The following is a 14762-nucleotide window of genomic DNA, read 5'->3' as shown; positions in this document are numbered from 1 at the left end:
AATTGTGAAAATGACCAAAAACACCATTTTTTTTTATACTGGTGAGAAAGAGTTAAGATAAAAATGTTGGTAATTGGATGATGATTAGAATATGAATATGATTGGAATCATATTTTAAATTTGTCATATTTTTGAACAGGGTCAATTAAACATGAAAAGAAAGGGAGAGATATCAGAGTTATTTTTAAATAAGCACAAACATAGTCCAGTCATTTTATGAAAAAAGGTTGAACAAATTGTAGCAGAAGCAAACTCAAATAATTTTGTATCCTCATTATGTTCTGAGTAAGGGAAAAAAAGTCCCGAATAATCCCATTAGGGAAAGTTTCGAAAACTGTTTCTGGGGATTCACTTTTTATTTTACCTACCTTTTGTCTTCTGCATTCTCCTTACCATTGTCTCCTGTTCTTCCCTCAGACTCGTCCCCCAGAAACAGTCCCACAGACCCAGCCCCCATCTCTTAAACATTAATAAAGACTGGTTTCTAAAGTACTTCTTCCTGCCTCTATATGTATTAATGCTCATGGGTAGCCTAAATGGGTTCCATTCAGACCTTAACATTTAGGCCACATCCACACGAAGCCAGAGCTTTCCCTATCCGATTTTTTTTTTTTCCCGTTCAAAAAAAAAATTCCGTAAACACGGCGTCGTCTCAAGAAATATCTGCGTACACACGAAACCACTGAAACCGACTCAAAACGATGTAGTATACATGCCAGACCAGTATGTGGCGCTGTAATTCTGCCTCAGACATACACTAAAAACGGAGAAGAAGACTTGGAGCTCGCGCATAAACCTTGCGCGCTGTATACAACAATAATATTAGGCACAGTAGCTTCTTTTTTTCTTTTTTAATCAAGAACTTTGTTGAACAATATGAAAAACCATAAATGTAGTTGCTGTGACTTAACGGTGTCTGACTAGTTGACACTTGGTGTGATGACATCATCGTTTCGCAAAATATACGGATTGGCCGTACACACGAAAACGCAAGGGCGGCGTTTTCAGATTTATCCACCTTGGGACCCGGTTTCAAAAAATAGCGGTTTCAGTCTCCGAAAACGCCGGATCCGTGTGGACGAAACACCAATACGATAAAAAATGTATACGTATACAGCGAAACGCGTCTCCGTGTGGACAGGGCCTTAGTCTTTTACTGTTATATGTCAACAAGACATGTTCACCTGGCTATACCCAATGTTTAGATCTGTTGTGGTATTTATGCTAATTAGCACATACATAATTAGATTATGCATCGTTTGTCCATCTTAACAAACAATTTCAAAAAACTTGGAATACATTTTTTGTTTGTCTTGATGTAAGTAATCAACTCAGTAATTTTCATGGTGATATCTAAAGGTTAAAATGTTTACCCTATTCACGTGAGAGAAAGAATTAATAGGCGGATCAATTGGCTATGTGGGTCTTTTTCGAAACTTTCCACTAATGGGATTCTTCGGGACTTTTTTTTCCCTTACTCAGGACATATTGAGGATACAAAATCAGTTGAGTTTGCTTCTGTTGCAATTTGTTCAAGGTTGACCCCCATTTTAGCTTAAAATGACTGGACTAACAGGCAGATCAGGTGCAAACAGACCCCAGCCCTTGCATCACCACTGGCTAGTCAGAGTCAGTGTGGTCAGACTTAAGAACCAGCAACAGGTCAGAGCATCTACCAGACACAGGCAGTCAATCACATACCCAATTCAGGAATTTAAGTTGAGATGATTTTGCCAGATTAAAAGGATAGTTCAACCAAAAATGAACACAAAAAAAGAATTGTAAATTAAATAATTATAATTAGAAATAATTATTATAAAGAAAGAATTATGTTGTATTAAATCTAGGATAAGGATAAGAATAAGATTTTATATTGATGGGAAATAAATTTTTTTAAATTTTCCAAGGACATGTCTGCTTGATGCCTGCTATATCTAATAAAATAAAATAAAACAGACACATGCGGTATCTTATCTCCTTGGTGCTTCAGCTTTGTTTTCTGCAAATATTTTGGATGTTCAACACTTATAGACACAAACAGAGTGACCCAATTCCTTCCACAAGCTTTTCCACTGTGTGTGTGTGTGTGTGTGTGTGTGTGTTGTGTACCCCCGGAAGTAGCAGTGGCCACCCCCTGGCCACCCCATGTATAAATCTCTAGTTCCGCCACTGCTGAGGAAGGATTGAAACTTCATTTGATTCCCTCGTTCAGCATTGCATGTTTGATCTTTCTGTTATTCAGATGAGCGAGACAATCTCTAAGCTCTCGTTCGGCTCCTACATAATTAGTTCCGTTGTCTGATATCATTTATTGAACTTGACCTCTTCTACATATGAACTTTCTTAAGGCCAAAATGCAGGAATCTGTATCCAATGAATAGGCCATTTCAAGATGGATTGCTCTGCTCGCCAAGCATGTAAATAAGACACCATATCTCTTTACCAGGCTCCGGACCCTTTTTACCTCAACTGGACCAAAATAATCCGTACCTACGCATGTAAATGAAGGGGAGTCACAAGCTAGAAGACTTAGAGGAAGATCTGCCATTTTTTGCTCCATTACCGGTGCGTTCCAATGTCTGCATGGCAGGCAGTTCCTGACCAGCTTCCGAGCAGCGGAATTGGCATGAACTATCCAGTATCTCTGGCGAAGCTTTGAGAGTATTTAATTTTTTCCACAATGACCTGCTGATTGATGAATATGGTCTAAAGGTAATGTGGACAGATAACTGCTCTTTGGAAAAATGATTTGATGTTTTCAAATCTTAAGGCATTGACATTTTATGCAGCCTCCCTCCAACTTATAAGATACCATCCATCAGAAAAGGGTCGAGTTTGTAGATACTGCTAGTTTTCTTAACAGTATGTCCATTTCTCAGAGACGTAATTTCCGGTTGAAATGCCTGTTGCTGGATAAAGCCTACTAACGCCTTTGCTTGTTTAAGATCCTCCACTGAAAGCTCTTTATCTCCAAATTGAGTTTTGATTTAAGCTTTTCTGTCATTGGACCTGGCAGAATAATGAGGATCAGTGTTTTGTAGATGAAGAATTGAGCATCTTTTTGCTTTTGTCTCGACATCCAGAACATCCTTTTAAACTTCAGGATCCATGCAGTAGCCCTTTTAAGGCTATTCCAAGAAGGGAAGTGCTCAATGAATTTATTAACAGTATCAGAGCCTCCTGTTAAAACTGTAGCGAAAACCATAGCCTTTTTCTTTATCTCAGAGTCGTCACAAGATATGGACATTTGCTCCTCTGGAAAACAAGGCCAGTTCGATTCAGGTAGTGAAAGGAATTCTGGACCGTTCAACCATCTTTCTGAACCAAGGAAGAAATCGATCAAAAGGCCGCGTGAAGCAGCATCTGCAGGGTTCAGTGAGCCATTGACATAAAACCACTGGGATTTCTCAGACAAATCGCGTATTTTGCAGACTCTATTTGCAACGTATGTTTTGAATCGTGTTGTGTCATTAAAGATGTATTTTAAGACAGATGTGCTATCTGTCCAGAAAATGGATTATGTGAGTGGAATTTCAATCTCTCTCTTGAGCATCCTGCCAACACATGAAACATGGACAGTGGCTGCCAACTCAAGCTTGGGGATAGTTACAGGTTTTAATGGAGCAACTGTGGCTTGCTCAATACAAAGACAACAAGAACATCACCACTGATGTTGGTAAGTCGCAGGTAACTAGCAATACCATACCCTGATTCACTTGCATCACTAAAGTGATGTAGCTGAGCAGTTTTTTATTGTGTGGTAATTTGCAGGTTTGAAACATCTGCGAATGCTTAAGTTAAGTTTGTCCAAACCCTCAAACCATGCCTCCCAGTATTTTGTTAACTTTCCTGGAATCTTATCATCCCAACCAGAGCTGACTCTGCAAAGTTCCTGTTGGATTCTTTTTGCAGGAAGAATCAATGGGGCAAGAAACCCAATCGGATCGTAGATGGAATTTGCAGTGGAAAGAATAGTCCTCTTGGTGGACTGTTGCTCCTTTAAGTTAACCTTAAAGAAAAAGGAGTCTGTTTCAGTGCTCCACTGAATTCCGAGAGCTCTTTCCACAGGGAGTTTATCTATATCAAGATCTAACTTCTTCACATCTTTGGCCTTCTCCTCTACTGGAATTGAAGCTAGGACAGAGCAACTATTACTTGTCCACTTCATCAGTCTAAATCCGCCGGTGGCGCAGACCGCTCTTAAGTCTCAGGGCATTGGCTGCATCCTCATTGGGGAGGGAAGTTAGGCAGTCGTCAACATAGAGTTCCTTCGAATGGTATTAAGAAGCTCTTTACCAATGCTGCCCTCGTTGTCCTCTGCCGTTTTCTTGAGTGCATAGTTTGCACAACTACCTGAAGAGATGGCACCGAAGAGGTGAACTAACATCCGATACTCTGCCAGTGGTTGGTAAATGTCACTGTTAGACCACCATAAGAACCGCAGAAAGTCAACACCCTCAGGTGTGACTTTAACCTGATGAAACATTCCTTCGATATCCACCATGACTGCCACGGGTTCTCGACGGAATCGAAGGATAACTCAGGTCCCTGTAGAAGCTGTTTATTTAAGAATATGCCTTGAAATGAGGACCCAAAATCAAATACAACCCTAATTGTATTATTCCTCTTGTTGTACACGCCGTGATGGGGTATGTACCATACTCTTCCGAATTTTCCTGACAGCTGATCTTGTGTCACCTTTTCGGCATACCTTTTCTCCAAGAGGTCACCCATAAATCCCTTATAATCAGCAAATAACTTGTCATCCCTTTGGAATCTCTTCATGAGGGTATTAGCTCGCTGCTCAGCTATCATTCTGTTATTAGGCAGATGAACCTCCTCTTGATGGAATGGAAGTCAAAGTTGATAGTGACCATCTTGTTTAACAACAGAGTCTGCTGCCATTTTGAGGAACATCCTGTCCTCAGCTGAATACTCAGGATTCTCATCACATGCCTTTTCCGGAAAATCATGATTTAGCTGATTCAGGAAAAGCTCTTCCACGCTGGAAATTGAAATCCTATTACAGGACACCTTTAGTCATTAATTTCTGTTTATAGATGGGCTTCTGCCCAATGGTCCATTAATAAGTCATTCTAATTGAGTTAAGACTGTATAGGGTCCATCTCCTTGACTATTAATGATCCTCCATGGCTCTATAAGCTTTGGAGCATTAACTCTAATCAACAGACCAACTTCCACTTCAATGTTATTCAAACTGACCTCTTTGAAATATGGCCAGTGCTGAATGTCCTCTTGAGTAGGAATGTTCTCTTTACCAACTGGTATAGAAGATTGAGTAAAAACCTCTGGCAGGGGCAAACAATTGTTACTGTCAAGGCTACTTACTTCTAACCCATCAAATCTGTATGTACATATTGGTCTTTCTTGTCCCATAGTCCTGAGTAGAACTTCTATTCTCCTCCCTCTCACATGGAGCTTTTCCGTTAGACTTTCTGTACAGAAAGTTGCAGAACTTCCAGGGTCCAGAAAAGCATAATTTTGTTTTATGTTACGCCCGTTGCAGGCTTTAATCTTCACTGGCAAATTTTGTAGTCTAAAGAACCAACCTCCGTCTGTTCTGCTAACACCATGGCAACTGTAATTAAATTACTGCCACCTTTATCCTTATGGGAAGTGTGTTGCTCTTTGGGGGGCATGCTTTCGACATGGAGAATTGTTGGGTGCCTTTTATGACAAGTCTCACAATCCAGACGTTTTCTACACGCTTTGCTCATATGCCCCTTTAGAAGACATGCAAAGCATAGTCCTTCTCTCCATTAACGCTTTAATGCTATCTGACGACATGCTTCCAATGCATGATTGCCAGAACAGAACAAGCAGGGGGCCTGTAATGCAACACATGTAGCCTCATTTATTTATTTCGTACTGGATACCAGTGGTGATATGGAAGTAGCAAAGCTTTTCTTACTCCCAGACTTGAAAGGACGAGACCCTGTCTCAGACCTAATGCCCTTTGTTGCAGAAGTAGGGTCTATAATATTGCCGAAGAGAGTGTCTTGAAGTATCTTTGCCTGTTTTTCAATAAAGGCAACCACATCCTGGAATTTGGCTCTACTGTGTTTTCTTTCAAGAATGTCACATGCTGTGTTTCTCCACTTTTCACATAGTTTATATGGGAGTTTGGATATAATATGTTTAAGATTGGAAGGCAAATCAAGATCAAACATGTTAAGAAGATCTTCCGCAGCATTGCAACAGCCTCTCAAATAAAGTGCATAAGCATTAAGAGCCTTTCCATCATCGGACTTGATATTACGCCAACTCAGGGCCTTTTCTATATAAGCACTGGTGATTTACACTTCATCACCAAAATTACATTTGAGGAGCTTCTTAGTTTCAGCATAACCCCTTCTAGCATCCATGTGCAAGCAGCTTCGGACAAGATCCTTTGACTAGCCAGAAGTAAATAGTTCCAGATAGTAAAGTCTATCCCTACAATTTTTTTTCGGTATTATCTTCTATGCCATGTTCAAAGGCTTGCATGAAAGGGCGAAAATTTATTGGATCTCCGTCGAACACTGGAATCTCTCTAGAGGGGAGTAAAGTGTGTTTTTGCTGCAAAGCCAGAAGTTCAGCAATGTCATTTTGCCTCTGCACCACATTCGAAAGATTCATATTTGTCAACACCCTACGTCTGTGCAACTAACAGATAGATTTTGAAAAGTTGTAGCAGGATTATCAGATGTTGCTGTCACATCCTCAACATTGGACTTTTTCTGTGCTACTTGGTTGAGTTTTGGAGGTTGAAACCTTCTTTGCAATGGAGATTTTGGGATAGCTCCAAGTTGAACAAATTCAAAAGATGGCGATGGTCCTGGTGATGTCTGATCCAGTTTTGTTGATGTCTTAGAATTCTCGGCGCCATAATTTTCAAGATACTCAATCATTTCATCCTTAGGTTCATAAGATTGCTGGGAATTAACAGATTGAATTTGTAGACTTGGGCGTGTCGTTGTTGCAGAGTCTTCAAAGACCTTCTGTTTTGCATCGTTTGCAGCTATGTCACATTCCAAATTTAATGTTTCCAGTCTCATATTCAAAGCAGCCATTTCCATTTCTAGGGCATGTTTTTTTTGTTTTAATGCAGCTTTGCGAGCAAGAAGGGCTGCTTTATCAGCAGTTACTTTTATCCTCATTGATGATACCGATGATGATATACTTGAGCTGTGAGAACTATGAGATTTATGTGACCTTTTGGACACATTTGAAACACAATCATTTGGCTCAATAAGTGTTTGTGGATCCTTTTGAACTTGTGGATCTCATATTCACTCATAAAGTTCTGAAATGTAGCCATTTTAGACTCAAACCAGTCAATGCGCTCATTTTCTCTGATATCATCAGATAGTTGTTCTTGCACGAGCCTATGAGCAGTCTTAAATTCTCCAAGTGACATAAAGAATGCCTCTGCATTTCTTTTTATTGATTCCACATCACCACCATCAGCAAGCAATGCCTTTATTTCATTCATCCTACGAGTGCACACACCAAGCCTTCCCCTATGCATAGAACTGAGGGATGCAATGCTTTGTTCAACCTCATCTTTTTCATTTCTGGACATTTCATCAGCCATATTTGACACAAACAAGTACAATCAAGTATCCAGCTTCCCATAGAATCAACAGGCCACAATGTACACATAAGCATCTCCTACAGCAGAAAGGAAAACCTAGTCTGCCACCTGGACTGTTCATAAAAATGACTTGTATTCAAGACGGAGATGGAGACAAGTTCAGTATATCAGTGATCTATTTTGGAAGAGATCTATTTCCTGAAGGTAGCCATCTTAAACAGGAAGTGATCTGGCAAGGGGCACGGGGGAAGGGAGACAGTTTTTTTTACTTAATGTAGTGGCTTCCTTTCCTTCTTTAGCCACTTCCGCAAGGGAAAGTATATTTGACGCTACAAACCTGTTTTAGCAAGACTTGAACTTTATTGTAACAAAAAGGTGAAAACTTAAAGACAAAACTCTCCTTCAAAAACAAGCAGTGTGGTGTAATGTAGGTCAAAAAACTGTCTACCTTCCCGCATGCCCCTTGCCACATCACTTCCTGTTTAAGATGGCTACCTTCAGGAAATCCCCAAAATGGGTGAATTTTTTTCCCTTGACCACAGGGAAAAATAGTTACATACAACCATGACATTGAGTAACATTATTAATAGCCTTATGGCTCCTACAATGCACATGTGCCAACACACACTTTGGTGCTGCGCAAACAGGAGAGGAATGTGCTATAAAAAAAATAATAAAAAAAATAAAAAAAATCACAAATATTTAATTAGCAAATACATTGACAATACAAGATCACATAATAATAATAATAATAATAATAATATTTATAATAAGTATAATAATAACTTATATATATATTCTTTATAGTTATTTATATTCTTATAGTTCTTTATGAATAAAAAAACAAAACATATTTTGGCAGCTTCTAAAACAAACAAAGCCTTTGGAGATGTACAAATGGTTATGAATCTTTTGAGATTAACAGCATATTGAATTGATATAGGTTGTTTTTATTGTATTTATAATAAATGGTATTAATTAAACATGCCTAATGACATTTTATTTAACCCACTTTATGCATGTTCTTAATTTCCATATCATTAAATATAAATATTTATATGAAATTAATTAAAATTGGCTCTCTTCTGTTGCATAATTCAACTAATAAATATAAGACTGGTATAACAATTTGGTTAACACTTCATTTTACAGTCCTTGTTGCATATGTTACTTAGTCATAACAGTAAAGTATGCATAATTGCATGCAAATAACCCTAAACCAAACCCTATAGTTATATAGTTATATATTGTTAATTAATATTGCTCAGTATTTAAATGTATAATTGCACTGTAACAAGGACAACTTGTAACAATAAAGAAAGAAAAAAGAAAAAAAAATGCTGTCATAATGATGAGCAGAAAAAAACCCTTAATAAAAAAAGCACTGCTTCTAGTCAACAAACTGTGAGAGGTTTGTTCGCTATACATCCTCAAGGTGGTATAGGATGGACCATTTCTAGGGGATTCAGCCCCCTCACTTGCATGGAAAATCATTTTCTTATTATTCACAAGCGCCTCAGGTGACAAGTGTACTCTCTTTACACTCTCCTTCTGCCCTGTAATATTCCTCTACCTCATTTAAAGTAGAAACATGTACCAAATATGAAAATTATTTGCAATACCAAAAACTTTAAGTATATATGTACACAATGAAAGTTTTAAGTGATGCAATTAATTAATTAATTTATTTAATATTTTATTCCAGTCACTCACTAGCATGTTCTTAAAGTTCCCACATAATTTGTTCCTTACCTTTTCTATTGTATTTCTGTATTTTATCATAAGGTGCAACACATCTAAAACACTTTATAAAGAAACATTCTGAACTCCACATACATATATTTTGTATTTATTTTTCACAACTTAGACAAAAAAATAAATAAAAAAAGTCTTTATTGGCTAAGGGTGGTTTCCAGCCTCATGGGAAGATTTATCATCGAAGCTTATGAGACAGAATGTTTGTTCTGTATTGCAATTAGCCAACGACCCATAACATTCTAAATGTACTGCTAACCGCTTTAAAGGCATATAGCAATGGCATGATAGTTCCAAGTTCCACTATATTAGTATAGTTAAAAACATAGCATGCAAATATTTTTGCAAAATAAAGGTGATCTCATTCATATGCATAGGTAGGCATATTCATACACAAAACATACACATTTGGTATAAAATCATGCTATATCCACTCTTTATCTTCACAATAATTATTTTAGAGAAGATTTATTTAAATCACATTATCTGCTACACTATAAGATTTCCAGGATTTAACAGTAATTTCGGTAACACTGTCTATGAAGATAATGCTTATAATGAATTATAGCCCCATTTTACTTATTTATAAGTATTGCTATTCTATAAATATATTTATAAAAACTTACTAAAGATCTACTGCTTTATAAGAACAGTTATAGTAACATTTACATTATTTGTATTATTACTTATAAGTCATGAATTTGCTTTTTCAATGTGCATGTTCATAATCCATTATACAGTGATTTATAATAAATAAATAAAAATCAAATATTAAATTTATCCAGAGATACTTGTTTGCATTACCAATTAGTTCCCCTTCGTCAGCTCACTATGACGTGAGTCAGAAGTGATTCTGACAAATGGGGATCGCTTGCGAGAGCCTATCTACTTTGAATGAAACTAAACGAGCCAATGCACATTAGCATGCGATAATTGCACCAGCTGACATGCAACACGGCGCGAGCATATAATGAGCAGTAGGTGCCTCGCATCCTTGTCTTTTTGCTTCGGAGCCAGACAGTGAATGCTGTTCTTATCTCCTGCAAAGATCTTCTGAGTGTCTTCGAGTCTCTGCCAAGAAGAATCTCTGGTTCGTGGTGTTGGTGTGACGCCGCTGACAGCGAGGGTTGTGATCTCTCTGCGTCTTCTCTCTCAGCATAAACAGCTGTTTTCACAGCTTTGTCAGTTCGGTGGGCGTGGCGATTGAGAGTGAGTTCTCACACTGGGTTGCATTCCTGGTGTGTAGCCGCAGCTATCTCCCTGTGCGTTTCAGCCAGTGGCGTAACTTTGTTTTAAAAAGTGGGTGGGATGGGTGGGACGGGTGGGGGTGTTATAAATGCTAAATCAGATGTATGTACAATAACATTACGATGTCCAGCAATCGATTTAAATACTACATTGGGTTTAATTTGTCGTTTAATGAGGTTTGATATATGTTGTTTGTGGTGAGAATTTTCACGTGAATAAATACATAGATCCGTTATTTTAAGTGTGTATTTAAATGGTCCAGTGGCAGAACTTTTGCCAAGTGAGTCAGAGGTTCTGGGTTCTAATCCGCACTCGTATAGTTTTTTTTTTCTCACGAATAGAGAGTCTCCACAACGGATTGAAGCGCGCGTCCGAGTGAAGACTGTGTGCGAGCCACAAGAGAACACTGTATCCGCACCACTGATCACAGCGGCAACGAGCACTTTTATCACTTGATTTAAAAAACAACACATTTCAGTGCTAGATTGCCTTATATTTAACAAACAAATTAAATATATGCTCTGCTAGTTAACTGGATATGTTTTATTTATTTGAATTGGTACAGTACATTCGTGCCGCGAGATGTTTCAGAAGTGGTGGGGACAATATCGACCTTAGCAAAAAGTGTTGAGGACATGTCCCACCCGTCCCACCCGCAAATTACGCCTATGGTTTCAGGACATCAGAGCACTTCTAAAAGAGCTAACACAATCTGTCTGCGTCTTTTTCAAGATGTAATTCAGAACATGTGTTTCTGGATGCGGCCAATGTTTGACTCCGGCTGACGGGCATGATCGCTGTATCACGTGCTTGGGCTATAGGCTCGCTGAAATGTGTCAAGTGTCGGGCTCGAGTGGAACTCTCCACCGTGTTCCGAACCTTTGCAGCTGGACGAATGGTATCTCAGGGCAGCCCGTGCTGGTTCTCAGCACCCCACCCCAGTGCCTTTCTTTCCGGAAGTGCATGAAGAGGATACCAGAGCATGGACGGCACCTTTTTCTGCCCGAAACCGGTACTGGTGCCTCTTCCTCCCTCACTACCCTCAATGGCAGAGCGGCGAATGGTTACGTGGGGATCCCCACAGTGGAACAGTCTGTGGCGATGCAGTTGTGTTTCCTCCTGGCAGGGAAATCCACGCTTCCCCTCCCTGGCTCTCGCGGACAAGGCTTACTCAGCCTGTGGAGAAGCTGCCTCCGCCCTGCATGCCATGGCACCCCCTGCGGCCGCCTCTGCTCAGCCTAAGCAGCAGCAGTCTTCACCCAGGCAGCAGGTGGTCGGTCGCAAGAGGAGCGCCCAGCCCGTCCAGGCCCCCGCTAAATGCGTGAGGGCAAGCAGCCCTGAGACGGGTGACCCAGCGATGGAGTTAGTTGCTCTTCGGGAGATAGTGTCCGCACCTCTCCCTCACCTGGAGGAGGACCGGGTGGAGAATATTTTGTTTCATTTTATTTCTGTTCCGCCACTGGCTCCTCGGAGTCCAGCGGTAATCACATTTTCAATAAAAGAGCAATTTATTCCATCTCTGGGTCACAAGAGGGCGCGGATTGCAGTGAGCGATGTTCCCAAGCATTGCCACTCCTTTCCCCCTCTTCCATCGCCAGCGGGCAGCAGAGTGCGGCTCGGGGACGCCACCAAGCCTTCCCATGTACCCACCCTGGAACCAGGTAAGAGTGGCACAACACACTCAGACTCCGCTTCGGGCCGCCTCAGTGCCTCCCGTGCCGAGTCCCTGTGTTCCACCTCGCTGCTCCAACCCGGGAATGTCTGTGGCCCATTGGTCCCGCTTGCACGGTGTCTGGGAGCCTGGCTACCGCTTCCCAGCCCGTCTCACAGGCTCATCCGTACCATCAGACTCGGCTTTCCTTCTTTCCTTCATGTGTTCCAACTCTGGTTCTTGAGGAGCTGATGGAGCTGGCTAGCAGAGAGTTGGAGTTGACTGCAAGGCAGGTTGATATTCCTGACAATTCCTAATGCAATGAGTACCTGGTTTGACAGTTAGATAAATCACAGTTAGATCAATCACTCAAGCCTCATGGTGTTGTCGCAAGCAACTAGTAGGCAGTGCTGGATTGAGCCCTTGACAATATGTCATGAGCAGTGTTGTAGCCCTTTCACACAGCACGATGATCCCCGCAAATTGCCGGGAAATTGCCAGAACGCCTTCTGTGTGAACGCAAACACCACCCGGGATTGATGCCGGCATCGCTGCCGGGTTGGGGACCTAGTAACATTGCCGTATTTAGTCCCAGAACGCGCACTGTGTGAACAAAAGCCGTCATCAATGCCGTGTCGTAATGATGACGCTGAAACCGGATCGTTCGCCAGCTGTGAAACGGTAGCCTATGTAATGCGCTAGTTTATGACGCTTAAGACGCTGCTGAGACATTACATGTCACGTCGATGTCACGTGTCTTTACGGGATTTTTACGGCTTGTGTGTGAACGCACTTATCTGACTCCGGAAAATCACTGGCAGTGTGAATGAACCAAAATCAAACGAACCCGGGTCAAATCCCGGGTCACTTTATCCGTGTATTTTCCGGAATCTCTGTGTGAAAGGGGCTTTGGTTAGTTCCAGCCACTGGCTACAGCAAGAGTCCTTAACTTGAGGGAATAATCAAGAATGTCACCCTTTCCTTGATATTTTATTCTGTCACTTTTTCAAATTTCCACCCCTTGTGGTGAAAATCAAGCTTTTAAATATTGTTTAAAAGTCTATGTGGTGTTTTTAATGTGCTTAAAGACAAACCATGTGAAAATGCATTAGTCAACACCATTGCTGAGTATTTTCTCCTTAAAACTCCAGTGAACCAAATACAGTCTCAAAAACGCGGTCTGAAATCGCTGGTGTTTCTGACGTCACAAACTACCTTGTAACCAATCAGTTCAATGTGCGATAGTCAGCGAGTGGATCGCTGAGCTGGTGGAGGCGGGTCTCATTTGTATATTCATAGAACCGCATATACTAAATGAGGTGTAGAGTTACATTCAAGGCATGAATAAAGTTTTTTCAAGGAAAAAAAAAACATTTAAATATGTCATTTTGGTGATCAAAGATGAGTTTCAAGTGATACAATTATTGAGTATAGTATATAAGTCTATAGGACTGTGCAAGCATTAGGGGTGTTGGGAGACTCGATCTACTCCATTCTGAAACCGATCTGAATGTAGTCTTTGACAAAAACATGATTTTCTAAACATAATAATAAATAAAAAAAAGTGCTTAATTTTATTTATTTTATTTATATAAAAGCAGATGGTCTGTTCATTCCTGTTCAGATATTCATTCAACAAAATATTCTAGGGGCCATGATATTTTTGTGAAAATGATCTAAAACACTAGCAGTGGCTTGCAACTTTTAAAACAAATGCTAGCGGGGAAAGATTTTATTATAATTCTTTAAAACATGTAAATGTGGGAGTCACGTGACGTGCTCATGAACCCTGTCGTACTTGAGTAGAGCTCCGTACAATTGGCCCCTTTTTTACCGATTTTTTTTGTTTTATTTTAAGTTTTATTCAATAATTGTACTTTGCCAGATGTCACACAATCGGAAACAGCAAGAATTGTCACCGTCATCTTCACCGATTAAGAAGAGATCCAAGACACTGACCACGAGTGATACGGTTGACAAAATGGCCAACACTATTGCACGCTTTGAGGACATTTAAAAAACCGAGCTGACGGCGATGCGGAGTGAATTTGCCACTCACATGTCAGTTGTCCAGTCGCTATGCTCTAAACTCGATCTTCTCACAGGTGAGATGCGTGAACAAAAGAAAGTAGTCGCAGATCACGATGTGCGATTAGCCGCGCTTGAACAACAGGTGGTGGATTTACAAGACTGTAACAGGCGCAGCAATCTTCGTCTGGTTGGATTGCCTGAAGGATCCGAAAAAGACGATCCCATGGGCTTTTTGAAAAGATCTCTGTCGACATGGTTGCCTTCTCTGGCGGGAAGAGAGATTGAAGTGGAACGAGCACATCGCGTGTATACAAAGGCTACCTCAGATCGCGCTAAACCACGAGTCTTTCTCTTTAAACTTTTGCGGTTCACGGACAGGGAGCTCATTCTGCGGGCTGCTAGACTGCATGCCCCGGTGAAAACAAGCGATGGAGCAGCGCTGTCCTTCTTTCCTGACTTTTCTCCTATGACTGCAAAAAG

Source organism: Leuciscus leuciscus, assembly GCF_965113295.1.
Source record: "Leuciscus leuciscus genome assembly, chromosome: 20".
NCBI lineage: Eukaryota > Metazoa > Chordata > Actinopteri > Cypriniformes > Leuciscidae > Leuciscus > Leuciscus leuciscus.
This window is presented reverse-complemented; position numbering follows the sequence as displayed.